General features: G+C 42.7%; 1 long non-coding RNA gene across 1 annotated transcript in view; it reads right to left on the bottom strand.

Moving 5' to 3' along the window:
- Window positions 1–15,408, bottom strand: part of LOC144819237 (uncharacterized) — a 91,101-nt gene that overhangs the window by 54,937 nt on the left and 20,756 nt on the right. The window lies entirely within an intron of this gene.

The raw sequence follows: 15,408 nt of genomic DNA, 5'->3' as shown, positions 1-15,408 counted from the left end.
GGAACAGCCCAGCCCGAACTGCCAAGCCATGCCTTCCCTGGACCGGGAGTGCCCAGGGGTACCAGGAGTGCCCAGGGCTGGATTTACAAGCCCTGGGCACTCCTGGTACACGGTCCTAGGGACTGACAGTAAACCAAAGAAGCCAATCATGGAATCCAATCAATATAGCAATTTACACAGGGAGCACTTGCACTGTGGCACGGGTTGGCAGTGGTACAATGCTCTGAGCATCTAACACCAGCAAAAACACATGAGGCAACAGCAACAAAAATGGAAGGGAGACCCGCGCCAATGGTGCCAGGTCTAATAGATACTATATAATATTCACTGCCCACTGCTAATCTCATCCCATAATGCTTTGCAGGGCCTTTGGTTGGGCCTAGGCCTAGTTTCAAGCAGGAGGTGTCATAAAAGTTACCATAGAGATAACTGGCGTTCATAGCGACGTTGCTTTTTGATCCTTTGACGTCGGCTCTTCTTATCATTGTAAATAGAATTCACCAAGCGTTGGATCATTCACCCACTAATAGGGAACGTGAGCTGGGTTTAGACCGTCGTGAGACAGGTTAGTTTTACCCTACTGATGATGCAAGCCAGCCGAGGGTGCGGGTGCTGTGGACGGGGTCCAACGGGTCCCGGGGAGGCTCTCCCTGGCCTGGCTAGGGTTCGGAAGCTAGGAACAGGCCCGGGGCTCATGCTCCATCCCAGTGTCCCAGGGTGCGGGAGCCCCCCATCCTGCAAGTCAGCCGAGGGTCCGGGCATTCATCGGGACCCGGGGAGGCTCTCCTCTGCCTGGCTAGGATTCAGAAGCTGGGCCCGGGCCTGGGGCTTGACCTCTGTCCCAGGGTACAAGGGTGCAGGAGCCCCCTGTCCTGCAAGCCAGCAGAGGGTCCGGGCGTTGGGGAAGGGGGTCCACAGGGGCCCGGGGAGCCTCTCCCCAGCCTGGCTAGGGTTCAGAAGCTGCCGCCGGGCCCGGGGCTTGTGCTCCGTCCCAGGCTGTAGGAGCCCCTGTCCTGCAAGCCATTCGAGGGTCCAGGTGCTGGAGATGGGGGTCCACCGGGGCCTGTGGAGGCTCTCTCGGCCTGGCTAGGGTTCGGAAGCTGGGACCGGGCCCTGGGCTCGTGCTCCATCCCAGGGCCCTTAGGTGCGGGAGCCCCCTGTCATGCAAGCCAGCCGAGTATCCAGGTTCTCCTCTGCCTGGATGCTGTCAGAAGCAGGTACCGGACCGGGGAGTTTTCTGCCCACCCCTACTGATTACAGTATTGTGGATTTTTGTTGTTTGGTCTTGTGTTAAGATTAGTTATTTTTCTAAACTGGTGTGTTGCCAATTTGCAGTGTTTTCGCTGTATTACTTTATGTGTTCACAAATGCTTTAGATACTGCCTCTGAGATAAGCCTGTCTGCTCGTGTCAAGCTACCAAGGGGGTGTGCAGGGGGTATCCAGGAGTGTACCCCCCTTTCCTTGAATAGAAGCAAGGGTCCCTATTTGGTCAAAGGTACCTACCTCTACCAACGAGAGACTCCCAATTCTAACACATTCTAGAGTTCCAAAACCTACTGATTAATTAATAGGATATAGATCAAAACAGGGAACACTCGGTGAAGATGTATATGTGTGGCAAATTTATGTAGGTTCTGGAATTGACTGCAGCCCAAAGGCAGATCATTCCAGTCTGACGGGTTCAGAGTTAGGAGATTTAGATTGACATAATCCCTGCATATCATAATTTAATTAGGAATCCTGAAAGATTTCTCCAGATTGTGTTGAGGAAACACTTTTGGTCTAGAATGGACCTTTTAAATCAAATCACTGAAGGTTAAAATTGACCAGTGAGGAAAAATAGGACCGATTGAATCGAAAGAAGCATTGGAGTAGCTTTCTTCCATAGTATAGTGCAAACTGATGGCTCCAACAGGATGTGTGTGGATTCGAGGGGCTTGCATAGTAATATCTGGGTGGATTGGAATCCCCTAGTTAACAAACAGGAAATGCTACCTTTGTTGAACAAGGCACAGTAGTCTCCCACATTTTATTGGGCGGATTCCTATTGGTCTGGCATCAAGTAGTGTTTAGAGCTCGATTAGTTACAGTCTTCAAGATAATTTGATGTTGACATTGTCCTTTGCTATGCTATCTGACACCAATGTTAGAAATTCTTCAAACTTCTAGTTCTCAATGTCATCAGCTAAACCAGAACTAGGAACAAAATGTAATGATAAAGTAAAAGCATCTTTATTGAAGTTTAAAGAAATGTTTGAAAAATATACAGAAGCCAGGATTAAATCAAATCTAGATTACTAAACTGGGTAAAAGGTGTGAATAATCACAAATATAAATGTCTAATCCTACGTGATATAAAACGCTACACAATTTGAGCATTGTTTTCATTAAACCTGGAATTCAATACAACCCATAACCATAAACAGTCATTGTATGTTTTATCCTACTTTTCACAAGTCTCTGCTGACATCTGCAGGGTACCTCATCATAGCTTGACAGGTTTCAGAGGTTATGAAAGGCTCCCAGTGTAAGGTACGGTGATCCTAAAGTGTCAAAGGAGAGGGGATGTGACCTTGTGGATAGCTTTTTGACATAGAAGCCTGGAAACATATGATCCTATTCCAGTTTTAGCACAAAAACATTGTGATTCCGGGCAAATCAATTTATAGCCCTATTCCGCCAATTGGAAATGTGTGTAATGTTTATTGCAAAAATGTAAAACCCAATACCTTGAATTCCAGCTGGATCCCCACTAGTTCTTTGTTTCAGTGAATGCAAATTAGGGGTAAAATAACATCGTGAATCCAGTAATTGTAAAGAGCAAACTACTCACCCTTATGGGTACCAAGGCATTGGGGGCTGTCATGGAAATTAAGTGAGCTATTGCCCAGAGTCATATGGTGCTGAGCTGATCTACCTCCAGAGCCAGGGATCGAACCGTGAGCTCTTTGCTCCAAAGTCAGCTGCCCTGGCCGCTGCACCACACATCTCCAGGGTGGGCACAACTCGCAGAGTTACAGAAAACTCCATGACATTTCACAGAATTCTGCCGATAGGTGTAAAATATGCAGCTCGAACTATACTTTACCACCAGTAACGTGAGTAGCGGTAAAAATCAGCACAAACTGCACCGTGTGTTGCGCAAGAGCGCTCGGTTATTCGTGGTGATGTTGCTGGTGCTCAGTAGAAAATCTACTTGAATGGCAGCACATCTACTCCAGTGGTAGCCCTCTGGCCACAACTGCTCGCAACCGCCGGCAATCATTTACGTTAGAAAATTGTACTAGGAAGCGCCAAATCTCACGCACTCTCACCAGCTCGCATTTTCTGTAGCCTCATAGGAGAAAAAGTCTGCCTGATGGCCATTGCTGGAATTTGAACAGAAGTGGCCACAATTCTGCCAATTCCGCGGGTGGAACAGAATATTTCGCCCACCCCTAATATAAATGCATTTCATATAGTTATCGTATGATATAATGGCTTGAGTGTATGTAAAGGTATCGCATGTAGTTATCCTAATATAGAATTGTTTGAGTGTATGTAAAGGTATTTCATGTAGTTATCCTATAGTATAATGATTTGAGTGTATGTAAAGGTATCTCATGTAGTTCCTATGGTATAATGGTTTGAGTGAATGTAAAGGTATCTCATGTAGTTATCCTATGGTTTGTATCCAGCTGTCGTGTATTTCTATAGGTTCTGAATCGATCCCCCTATTCCTGACCCTATTCTGGTTAAACTACCTAGCTAGTTAACTAACAGTCAGCCCATGAGGCAAGAAATTCCCCATGATGCAGATACCGTTATCTGACGCAGTCACACTACGGCACAGGAACGTGTTATCTGATTAGGTCATAACGCTTGAGATCTAATTAGACAAGCGATATTCCTCCAGCCCCTGATAAGGCATACGACGTTCTCATAAACAAATCAAACCTATGACAACCTGGATAATCCGTGCGGCCATTGTTTTGATTTCACAGAGAACTTTAGTAAAGAATGTGCTAACGAGCAAGTCGTATGACATCTTTATTGACGTACCTATGTCCATCCTTACGTCAATCCCGGCACCTTTAAGGTATAAATATTGCCGACCTTGCCCTATGCAAACACACGCGTGGTGACAAGACGGAGCAGCCATACTTGCCGAAGCAGAGAGCAGAAGCAGACCCCGCAGGCAGCAGCCCCGCCTTCCTGACGCGCTGAGAGACGCGCTGCTATCTCAAGCCGAGAGACCCAGCACCGGCGCTTCTGGGCAGCCCTCGCAGGCAGCCTGGAATATCGAGAGCAGAGAAAGAGATACCATTCCTCATTCATCCTAAATTCCAGGTACAGAACTGAATAACCCCTCCTAGAGAATTCTTTAGTTATTCACTTGGCAAAAACAAATTTAACTTAAACTGTAACTTTCTATTCCCGCCCACGCATTAGACTTAGGTCAGGTACACGGGGTAGGCATATTTAGAAACACCAGTTGAGCACGTTTAGTCAAATATATATGTGTATGTAAATATATTTTAATCATTTTAAACATCATATGGCTCAGAAACCATATCAATGTTTTTACAGTATTATTTTATACTATTGCTTTTAATGTATGCACTTTACTTAACTATAAGTATCGCAATAATATCGATCCATTTCTCTTGTACGAGAAAAGAGACTGATCAATAAATAACACCTTTTATTGAACACGCCCGTCTCTTCCTTTTCTCTACATTCTGATGAGACTAAGAATGCACGTACTGACTGAGTAAAATAATTGCCTTGTGCTCACACGACTCTGGAGATTGACTCTTGATTAGGGGAGAGCAAAGTTGTCATGTTCTATGGTTGTCAGAAACTAAATCCCTTCTTGTCTAATCAGGGAAGTTAATCCTTCCTTGAACATTCGAGAAAGTTTCTAGCGAACTCTGAGCTTAGCTGGCAAACCCAAAAATTAAGTCTAGTATCGACAATAGTAGACCTAGTTAACGTCTGGCCTAGGCCTTTACTGCTGTAGGTACTATTCCAATGCGCAGAGCCTATTGGGAAAATAGGAACTACACTACATGGCGCCCAACGTGTTTGGAAAGGGCGATAAAACTAACGTAAGACATTTAGAGTAACTCAGTCGTGCTTTCTCACTCAGACCCCTTTTTCCAAAATACTCCAAAGACGTCTGGAGTGGGTGAAAGGTTAATATATCCTCCAAAACCTCGCAGGAGGGAACTCCTATGTATGGTTCTTGGTCTAGTCAACGTTGAAGGATAAAACAGTTCCAGAATATTGTGCATCTAATCTCTGTTTCCATAAAGAAACCTGATCTGCAAATAAAAATAATACCATCCTGTCAGTAAAATGGGAGACAGTGATGGAGAAAGAGAGGCAATTAGATTAGCTACTGAAATAGCAGATGCTGATGCTACCATGCAAACAGCAGACCCGGATATAATACTCATCCAGGTCGCCAAAAGGAGATCTATAACCTTAAAACTTATAGAAAATGGACTGACACCTAGAGGTGGCACAGTCATATTCGTAATTGAGGCACACGAATATCGGCAGACAGAGGTATACTATACATGGATACATTTTCCAGCAGCAAATGCTGTAACAAAGTACTTCCACTATTGCAAAGTAGAGGAACCTCCTGAAACGTACACTCCTTTCGAGGAGGTGGAAGTACCACTCAAATTCCAAGAGCATTTGCTCTTATTTGATGGCGCCCTAAAACATAATAATCACATTACAAGGCTCGGTCCTTTAGGAAGACCAGGAGCAACGTGGCCGGTCTTAGCCGGATACACACCACATCCAGACATCGACGAGATGACTGCACCAGAGCTATTAATACAGCTAAAACAACTACTAAAAATTCACAGACAATTAGTTCAGTATGTAATGCGGACTTCTACAATTCAGCCAGCGATTAAACTACCACAGCTGACCTCTCACCAGGGGAACACAAATAAAATTACACCACAGAACATCCAATCCTGCCTAGGTAAGGTTCCAGCTAAAAGGGAACAGATACCATTCTGGTTGGCACAGAAAATCACCCAAATAGAGGCGGTGTTTCCTGACACCACCCCGCTAGAAAAACACAGGATTCTGACTATATGTCTCCCAATGGGAATCGCACCACACATTGAGGACTGTGACACTTGGGGTACAGTCTTTGCTTCCATCTACACAAAAACGCACGGTGTTCCATCCATTTCGGTAATACCAGATGTGCTAAAACAAATTCAAGATGAATATGGTCCAGAACCTGCTTTAACTCTTGGTATGAAATTACTGAAAGACTTCAAGCAGGTCTCGGCTATATTACTAGCCAACATAAAGGGTGAAGCAGCAAACGTGGCGATCCGCCAGAGGTTAAAAGAGACAGATATAGCAGACCAACCAGCTGAAATTGCCAGAATCATAGAAAAATCCTATGAAGAACTAGGCAGAGATAGTCTAGGTGGAATACCAGTAAAACCGCAACTGACTACAAGTCCAGAAAAAATGTTTTTTAATAATAATAATAATTCACCAAAAAAGAACTGGGATGGGAACAAACAATCCAATCCTAAAGAAAAGAAATTCCAGTCCAGAGGAAGGTCTCCTAGGCGAAGAGAGAAATCTCCAAACCCGAGACAAAGGTCACCTCAGAGTGAACCCTCTGGGAATAGATATAACCTTAGAAATAGGGATAATATTAAAAAACCTGATAGATATCAAGACATTGATACACGTCCCTCTCAATCTTTTCAGAATTCCTCGCAGAAATCGGAAAGAAGAGGACGATCAGAAGAGCACGCCAAGTCCAAAGACAAGGAACCTGCTCAACTGAAAAAGAAATCACAATTTCCAAAAAAGAAGGTAGCCAGTATCAAGGTAGTTAACAATGCCGAGAATACTGAGGACACAATTGAAAAACGGAGAGTGGGCCCAGACAATGCTAGACAGCGCAGCAGAGGTGAGCATAGCTCGCAAAGTCCTTATGAATCATCTGGAGACAGTGGACACGAATGAATACCTTCAAGTGGAAACTGCAGATACCAGAGTTAGCAAGCCCCACAAAATATACGAGATAACATTACGTATAGAGGGAGATAAGACTAGGAAAATAAGGGGACTATTTTGGGATAACCTATCCAAGGGCTATGACATCCTTCTAGCTGAAAAAGACTGGCCACCGGAGTTTGTCAGGGAGTGCCCTCATGGCGAAGAAGTAATTATGCCTGCCTTCTCGAATCAAATACCGATTCATAAAAAATACACACTTGCTAGAAAGTGGGCAGTGGCCTTAGCACCTGCTTTATATAAAAATCACGTGGGATGGGATGAGGATTCTTCTCCTCACAAAGTCCAGTTAAAATCACAACCAACTGCACAAAGGCAGTACCCAATTAAGCAAGAAGCTAAAAAACAAGTAAATGAAATACTAGATCAGCTAGAATACCAAGGGGTGATTGAAACTTGCACCTCACAAATGAACAATCCTTTGTTTCCGGTCTCCAAACCAGACAATTCGTACCGTCTAGTTTTGGATTACCGACACCTTAACACATGTTGCAAAACTTTTGCAGTGCAAAACTCACACAGTGCTGCACTAATGAATAACATAGTGCGCAAAAAATACAAAACAACCTTGGACATCTCCAACGGATTCTTTTGTCAAAACATAGCACCAGAGAGCAGATATTTAACTGCATTCTCAGTAAATGGCACTCAAAAACAATTCTGTCGGTTAGCCCAGGGGTACAAGAATAGCCCGGGGGTATTCTCAGCGAGAGTAACAGAATTACTACAACAATATGATGATGAAGCATTATCTTATGTCGATGACATTTACTTAACAGATGATGACTTGGAAACTCACTTGAAAAGAGTGAACACCATAATACTTGGTTTCGCTGCAGAGGGTTACAAATTCAACTTCAAAAAGTCCAGAATTGCCCATCTGACGGTCCTATTCTTAGGATATGAGTTATCAAGTGAAGGCAAAAGCCTGGCAGACAATTTCCTAGAGAAATGTGCCGTAATCCAAGCTCCTAAAACACTAAAAAACCTACAGTCAATTCTAGGCTTCCTAAATTTCGGAAGAACTTACATTGCTAATTACGCAGAAAGGGTCAAGCCCCTTTACGATCTAATTAAACCAGACTTTAAAAGATCCAGTTGGACTCAAACTCACACAGAAATTTTGAGATCCTTACAAACAGACATGCTAATTAAAACAAAATTAGAAACCCGTGATAATACACGCAACCTTGTGATCCGAGTCATCCCAGGGAGATGCGGATTCACATACCTAACCTCTAATGAGGGAGATAAGGTACCAATTGCATTTAAATCGCACTTGTACACTAAGGCTGAAATGAAATTTAGCCCAACGGAAAAAATTCTTACAGCAACACAGACAGCTATAGCAAAAGAACGAGCCCTGGCACAAGGTAAACGAATAATAATCGTGACACCAATACCAGCCTTAGAGGCAGTAACAAAGGCAAGCATTCCAAATGCGAAAGCACTCCATCCGAGATGGATACAATGGGCTAACTCTCTTGCTGCAACAGACGTGGTGTACGAATTTGATCCTTACTTAAAAACACAAGAATTTCTACAATATGAATTCGAATGTCCTCTGCCAACCGAAATTCTGCCTCTAGACCAATACGGCTGTATAATATATACAGACGGATCAGCACAACCCGCAGTAGGGGGTAAACAAGCTTACAGTGCTGCGTGCGCGATTGTTAAAGGTCGTTGGCACGAAGGGAAATTTAAACCAACCCTGACTAATACCCAATCTCTAGGAGATTGCACAGCTCAGCGAGCTGAATTACTAGCATTCAAGATGGCGCTTGAAAATACCGATCGAGAATTCCCCACACTCATAGTGTGCGATTCGTATTATTGCGTTCAATCTTACAATGAATACTTGCAGATCTGGCTTCAAAATGGTTTCAAGGATGCGAAAGGAGGCACAATCAAGCATAAAATGCTATGGGAACAAGTAGCTCTTTTACAAAAAGAACTACCAAAGACTCACGTGATACATACACTGAGTCATCAACGTGATGGCGTTCACGTTGCAGGGAATTCATTGGCTGATGAGGCCGCGAAGGCAGCTGTGCAAACGGCTTCCGTAGCTGCAGTCACCCGGTCAAAAACAAAAATAGACAGCGAAATATTACAAGCTGTCAGCGCTTCTGAAAAGGATTCGATAGAACCACTCCCTAAAGGCTTTCCATTAAAGTACTCATACATAACAGATGAAAACAATGTTCCTTTTGCTCAAATCCCTGGAGTGGGGGATAGGGCAATTCCAAACATGGAACACAGATTAGGACTAATAATAGCGGCACACGAAGGGCTTGCTTCTACCCATGCTGGCGTCTCAGCCACAGTATCATTATTAAAACAGAGATACTGGTGGCCGCAAATGAGAAGACAAACAAGGAACTATGTTCTAGCATGTGAAATATGTCAAAAAATGAAAGTATCAACTGTGAGACGTCCAGCACAGACGCCCCTTCTAATCTCGGATAAACCATTAGCCTGTGTTTATCTAGACCACTGCGGTCCCTTACAAAGGGACGGTAACTATAAATATATCTTGGTCGCAGTGGACTCATGCACGAGATTCATATGGATGTGGCCCCAGCGAACGGCTGACGCCAGAACTGTTATAAAAGATTTGCGGGTCTTTATCGGCACATACGCAATTGGCATTCTGCATTCGGACAATGGTCCTGCTTTTAGCTCTCGGGCTTATAAGGAGGCCATGGTCAGCATGGGCGTGCAATTGCGGTACTCTTGTCCATTTCACCCTGAGGGGAACGGAATTGTTGAAAGAAAAAACCGTGACATAAAGCAATCTATAACGGCAAAGGTATTAGGTTCGGGAGCTGGGTGGGTCAAACATCTAATAAGTGTCCAACGTAGTCTAAATAACTTGCCAAGAAATTCTCTGAAGGGATTCAGTCCGTACGAATTATTATTCGGAACTAGGATGTTGATCTCTGACCTTGATAGTCAGACTTCAGTGGTAATAGAAAAAACCTTTGATGTCAAAGACCGTTTGGCTATTTTGCAGGACTTAAACAAAACAAGAAGAGACCTGAGCAACATACAGTTGAAACAACAGCCAACAACCACTGAAGAATCACCACCTGTCCCAGCAAGACCTGTCTGGATTCCAAAAGTCGGGGATCTAGTCAGGGAAAAGATCGCGGTAAAGAAGGAATTTGGGCCTTCTTACAGAAAAGCAGTTCCTGTCTTGTCTGTCAACGGGACAAGATCAGTTGTACTACCGCCACTTGCTGGAAAAAAGGAGAACCGAGTTGTATCCATCGACCTGGTAAAACCACAACATGTGGCCGATAACAAACAGTAGGCCAAGTGGACTCCCAATAAGTAGCAGAACACCAAGGTTTGCTACCAGTACAGAGGTCCTATCAAAGAGGCTCATCACATTCGAAACGCCTACAGAAGAACAACAAGGACTATGCAACAATGCAATAGAACTTAGACCTCTGAAAACCCAAATAAAGACATTTAGTAGAGACACACCAATCTATACAGAAGTACCAAGTGAAAATGCAAGAAACAAAAATCCTGAACCAATTGGAACAATTGACAGAACTGCATCCGGTTACTTCATCAACTTCGATGATTCCTCTGACGGTTTCAGCGAACAAAAGACACAGCCATCATCAAAATCCTTTAAAGACAAAGCGACGGAACTTTTGAAACAACTAAAAGAAACATATCTGATTTCTCCATGGATTGAATTTTGGGTGGGTTTTGGTGCATTTATCCTCATACTTTGGCTCATCATGGTATTTACCTTGGGACGCTTCATTGAGGGAAAATATGCTAAAATGGACACAGCAAGTCAGAACATCAACTTGGTCCTCAAACCACACACATCTTCACACGTCGAGAAACGAGAACTTTCTTCAGAACTTTCTTCAGCCAACTTCACAGCAATTCCAATACCTGGTGGGGTAGCCTGGGACAACACTGACTATGAAATTTATGGTCCGGTCGAGATCCTGAAATATCCACACCAAATCAAGATCTCTTTGAGTGACTTTGCAAAACCAAACTCATTTGCTGATGATTGGGACTTTGAAAGTATTAACAATATGATGTCTGACTTAGTAATGTCTGCTAAATTTACAAAACATGATTATTTGCAGGGTTCTACAAATTATGATAGTATGTATTGCTATAACCACTATGGTAACCATTTCTTGCATAAATCTGCACAACCTAGAAATGTTTTAAGTTATAATCAATGGGAACATTGTGCTACACCTCCAAAAGGGAGCTCTAGAACCGTATATGACAAATATTCATATTTTTCAGGTTTTAACATAACTAATGCTGAAACATTTTATTACAAATTGTCAAACAAGACAGGGATGAAAACCATGATAACCAACACAAAATTGATATATTCGGATTCTTTCTTTGAAAAAATGAATACTTTTGGATTCGATTATTGGGACAAAAATGTTGATTTGAAAAGTGTTTGGGGCACAAAAGAATGGCAAGTACAGGGTTTAGAAGCTTTGTTTAGAGCCTGCATGATCCCAGAACAAATGATATTTTTAAATGACACCGTCCAACAAACCACCTGTCTTGGCCTAGCAAAAATCAAAGATTTAAATAACCTATCTATTCCAAAGCCAACAATGTTTAGCAATAACTCTGATACAGATGAAGGAATAGACATAAACCATATACTTAACCAAAACAGAACACATCCTGATTGGAAACAATGGTTGATCTGGCCCACAGATACAAATAACTGTCAAGATAGATTCCTGAATAAAACACAGGGTTTCAAAATGACCAGGCCAGACCCTAGATATCCCCAAAGACATCACCCAGGGATAATAACAACCTACAGTGTGGGCAAATTATGCCTTCAATGGCTACAAACTTCCACACTGCCTGAAATTAAGCAACACCTAACTTTACTTACTGATGGTGCTGACTTGCGTGATTTCATACTGGGACCACGCAAACAGCGTCATAAGCGTTTCATAGCAGCCTCTGTATATGCAGCATACAATGAGGCCTGGAAGGTTACTCAAATTGAGACAGCAGAAAGAATACGGGAAATTGACCGTATTAATTTGGAAAAATCACTTTCTGTAGTGGACAATGGGTTAATGACTCTGTCCTCCAGAATTTTTTCATTGGACAGCATTGTGTCTTCAGCAATCGATATATTATCGCAAGACTTACTATTATTACAACATGGTCAGTCACAATTGCGTTCTATTGTACAGCTTGGTTGGACGTTACAAAATCTGCGTTCAGGCTATGTGCCTTGGCGTTTAATCAACACAACGTCACTATTCCAAATCTTTAACCTTACTGATAGACAAATCGGTATGGCGCAGAAGGGTGCTGATTATACAATCTTGAGCATTGAAAAACTAGAAAGATTACCAATGACAATGTCAGAACGACCTGTCAGTGAATGGATAATACACGGAATCATAAATATTCCAATCTCAACCTTCAGGTTTCAATACTGCCAAAAATATATACAGGCTGGCATGTACGAGAAATTGGGAAAAGGGTACCTTAAAACAACTTGGAACCTGCCCTATTCACATGCATGTGTCAGTAACAAAGGACAGAAAGTGTTTCTTAGTGGCAACAATTGTGCTATGTCACTAAGCGGCACGCTTCTGTGTAACGGTATTAGTTTGCACGGAGCCTGTGAAGGGAATTCATACAACCTTTCATGTCACCAGCAAGGCGCACCTGCAACTGAAATAGAACCATTCTTTCAAAGACTCTATAATGGGAGTTACATTCTTATTGTAGACCGCAGATGCTGTAGTCTTATGCCCGGGACTCCTTATCTCGTCACTACGACGGCGAAGGTCAAGTGCTGTGGACGTTCTTTGTTCCCCAGCTCCTTTCCAGACAGGGAGGCAAGGGCATGGCCCGGTCTGAAAATTACTTCTATTCGAATAGACACTTTAAGCAGAATGAAAACAGTGCTTCTTCAGACGCCTACAAGGCTCACGTCATCTAAAGAAACGTATGATCTACAAGTCGCAAGGACGACTGCAGAGATACATACATTATTATCAACCAATTCCCCCGTACATTTCGCGGAAATCCTGAGCGAAATCTTAAATATTTCTGATACCACAGGGGTCTCAAAGGTATTTAAGACAGTATTTTCGATGGCATTAACACCATTCAAAGCCATACTGGGTATTTTTCCAGACTTCGTCCATTCGATTTTTGGCGGACTTCCCCTGATCCTAGGACTAATTGCAGGAATCCTATTCCTAGTCCTTATTTTTCGTTATGGCAACCCATGTCACAGAACAAAATCTCACGACAATGGAAGATACGATCCTAGCCATTGGATACCGGGACCGGATATCAAAAATCCTGGGACTCTCCCGGCTTAGAGACCTAAACATGACTTGGTTTCTATCATTTCGACCAATGTGGCAAAGGTGTGTTTTACCTGTACTAAGGTGTCTGCTATGCGGAGAAGAATGCGTGTTAGACACCTGTCTGACGCTACAATCGGATGCGCCAGTGGATGCAGATACACTGTTGGTTCCTACCAAGGTTCACGCACTGTGCTGCCCTCAAAGGCTGCCAATTCTGATGACGGCATTCCTGGAATCTTCACCACTGCGATTGAAGAGTAGTGAAGTTCAAGATGAAAGCAGCATCGAACAGGTACGACCTTCTGTCAGCAATGCAAATCAGAATGTCAATGGAGACAATCATGCGCATGAATGCATGGTTACCCCTATTTACGACTTAGTGGAACTTTCCCATGAAGCTGTTGACAGTTTTTTCGAAAGCCTGAATGATATGATGTTCTCTCCGGAACAGAAATAGAGACTTTTGAGTAAACTCGCACACGGCGTTCCCTGAATTCGGCCTTCAACTTTAAAAATAAAGTCACGTGAACAATTACAATCCAGTTCACGGACAGCAACTTTTTTCAGCAAGCCCCTAAAATATTTTTCTATATATTTTTTCCCGGGACACTGATCTTCTGCTTAAAGTAAGAAACTATTCCTAGAGAACTAAGATTTCTATTTTTTTAGATTCTTTATAGACTTTATATAGACTTTAGCTGCCCACTGGTATGTTCACAATATATTTTATGTGATGAAATGGTTTCGACTTTTTTTCTGTATAGCCATATTAAGAGCCATTTCATGTGTATTTATCATATACCAACAAACAATAATGCATAACAATGCGTGTTTACTTTTGCATTTGATTCATAGCTTAAGTGCATACGATATATATGACTGCAATTTTTCAGTATATTTGAAAATTTCAAAATGCATTTATGTATTTTGGGGTGGTAAGGTATACACTATACTCTATAGTATGTTGTACTATGTTATACTATGCATAGATTAGTAGATATGACCATAGTTAGCGTGGAGTGGGTGTCGTGTATTTCTATAGGTTCTGAATCGATCCCCCTATTCCTGACCCTATTCTGGTTAAACTACCTAGCTAGTTAACTAACAGTCAGCCCATGAGGCAAGAAATTCCCCATGATGCAGATACCGTTATCTGACGCAGTCACACTACGGCACAGGAACGTGTTATCTGATTAGGTCATAACGCTTGAGATCTAATTAGACAAGCGATATTCCTCCAGCCCCTGATAAGGCATACGACGTTCTCATAAACAAATCAAACCTATGACAACCTGGATAATCCGTGCGGCCATTGTTTTGATTTCACAGAGAACTTTAGTAAAGAATGTGCTAACGAGCAAGTCGTATGACATCTTTATTGACGTACCTATGTCCATCCTTACGTCAATCCCGGCACCTTTAAGGTATAAATATTGCCGACCTTGCCCTATGCAAACACACGCGTGGTGACAAGACGGAGCAGCCATACTTGCCGAAGCAGAGAGCAGAAGCAGACCCCGCAGGCAGCAGCCCCGCCTTCCTGACGCGCTGAGAGACGCGCTGCTATCTCAAGCCGAGAGACCCAGCACCGGCGCTTCTGGGCAGCCCTCGCAGGCAGCCTGGAATATCGAGAGCAGAGAAAGAGATACCATTCCTCATTCATCCTAAATTCCAGGTACAGAACTGAATAACCCCTCCTAGAGAATTCTTTAGTTATTCACTTGGCAAAAACAAACTTAACTTAAACTGTAACTTTCTATTCCCGCCCACGCATTAGACTTAGGTCAGGTACACGGGGTAGGCATATTTAGAAACACCAGTTGAGCACGTTTAGTCAAATATATATGTGTATGTAAATATATTTTAATCATTTTAAACATCATATGGCTCAGAAACCATATCAATGTTTTTACAGTATTATTTTATACTATTGCTTTTAATGTATGCACTTTACTTAACTATAAGTATCGCAATAATATCGATCCATTT

The sequence above is a fragment of the Lissotriton helveticus genome, chromosome 2_1 (genome assembly GCF_964261635.1).
Source record: "Lissotriton helveticus chromosome 2_1, aLisHel1.1, whole genome shotgun sequence".
NCBI classification, from domain to species: Eukaryota; Metazoa; Chordata; class Amphibia; order Caudata; family Salamandridae; genus Lissotriton; species Lissotriton helveticus.
Note: the sequence above shows the minus strand (reverse complement) of the source record. Positions and strands in the feature narration are given on the sequence as shown.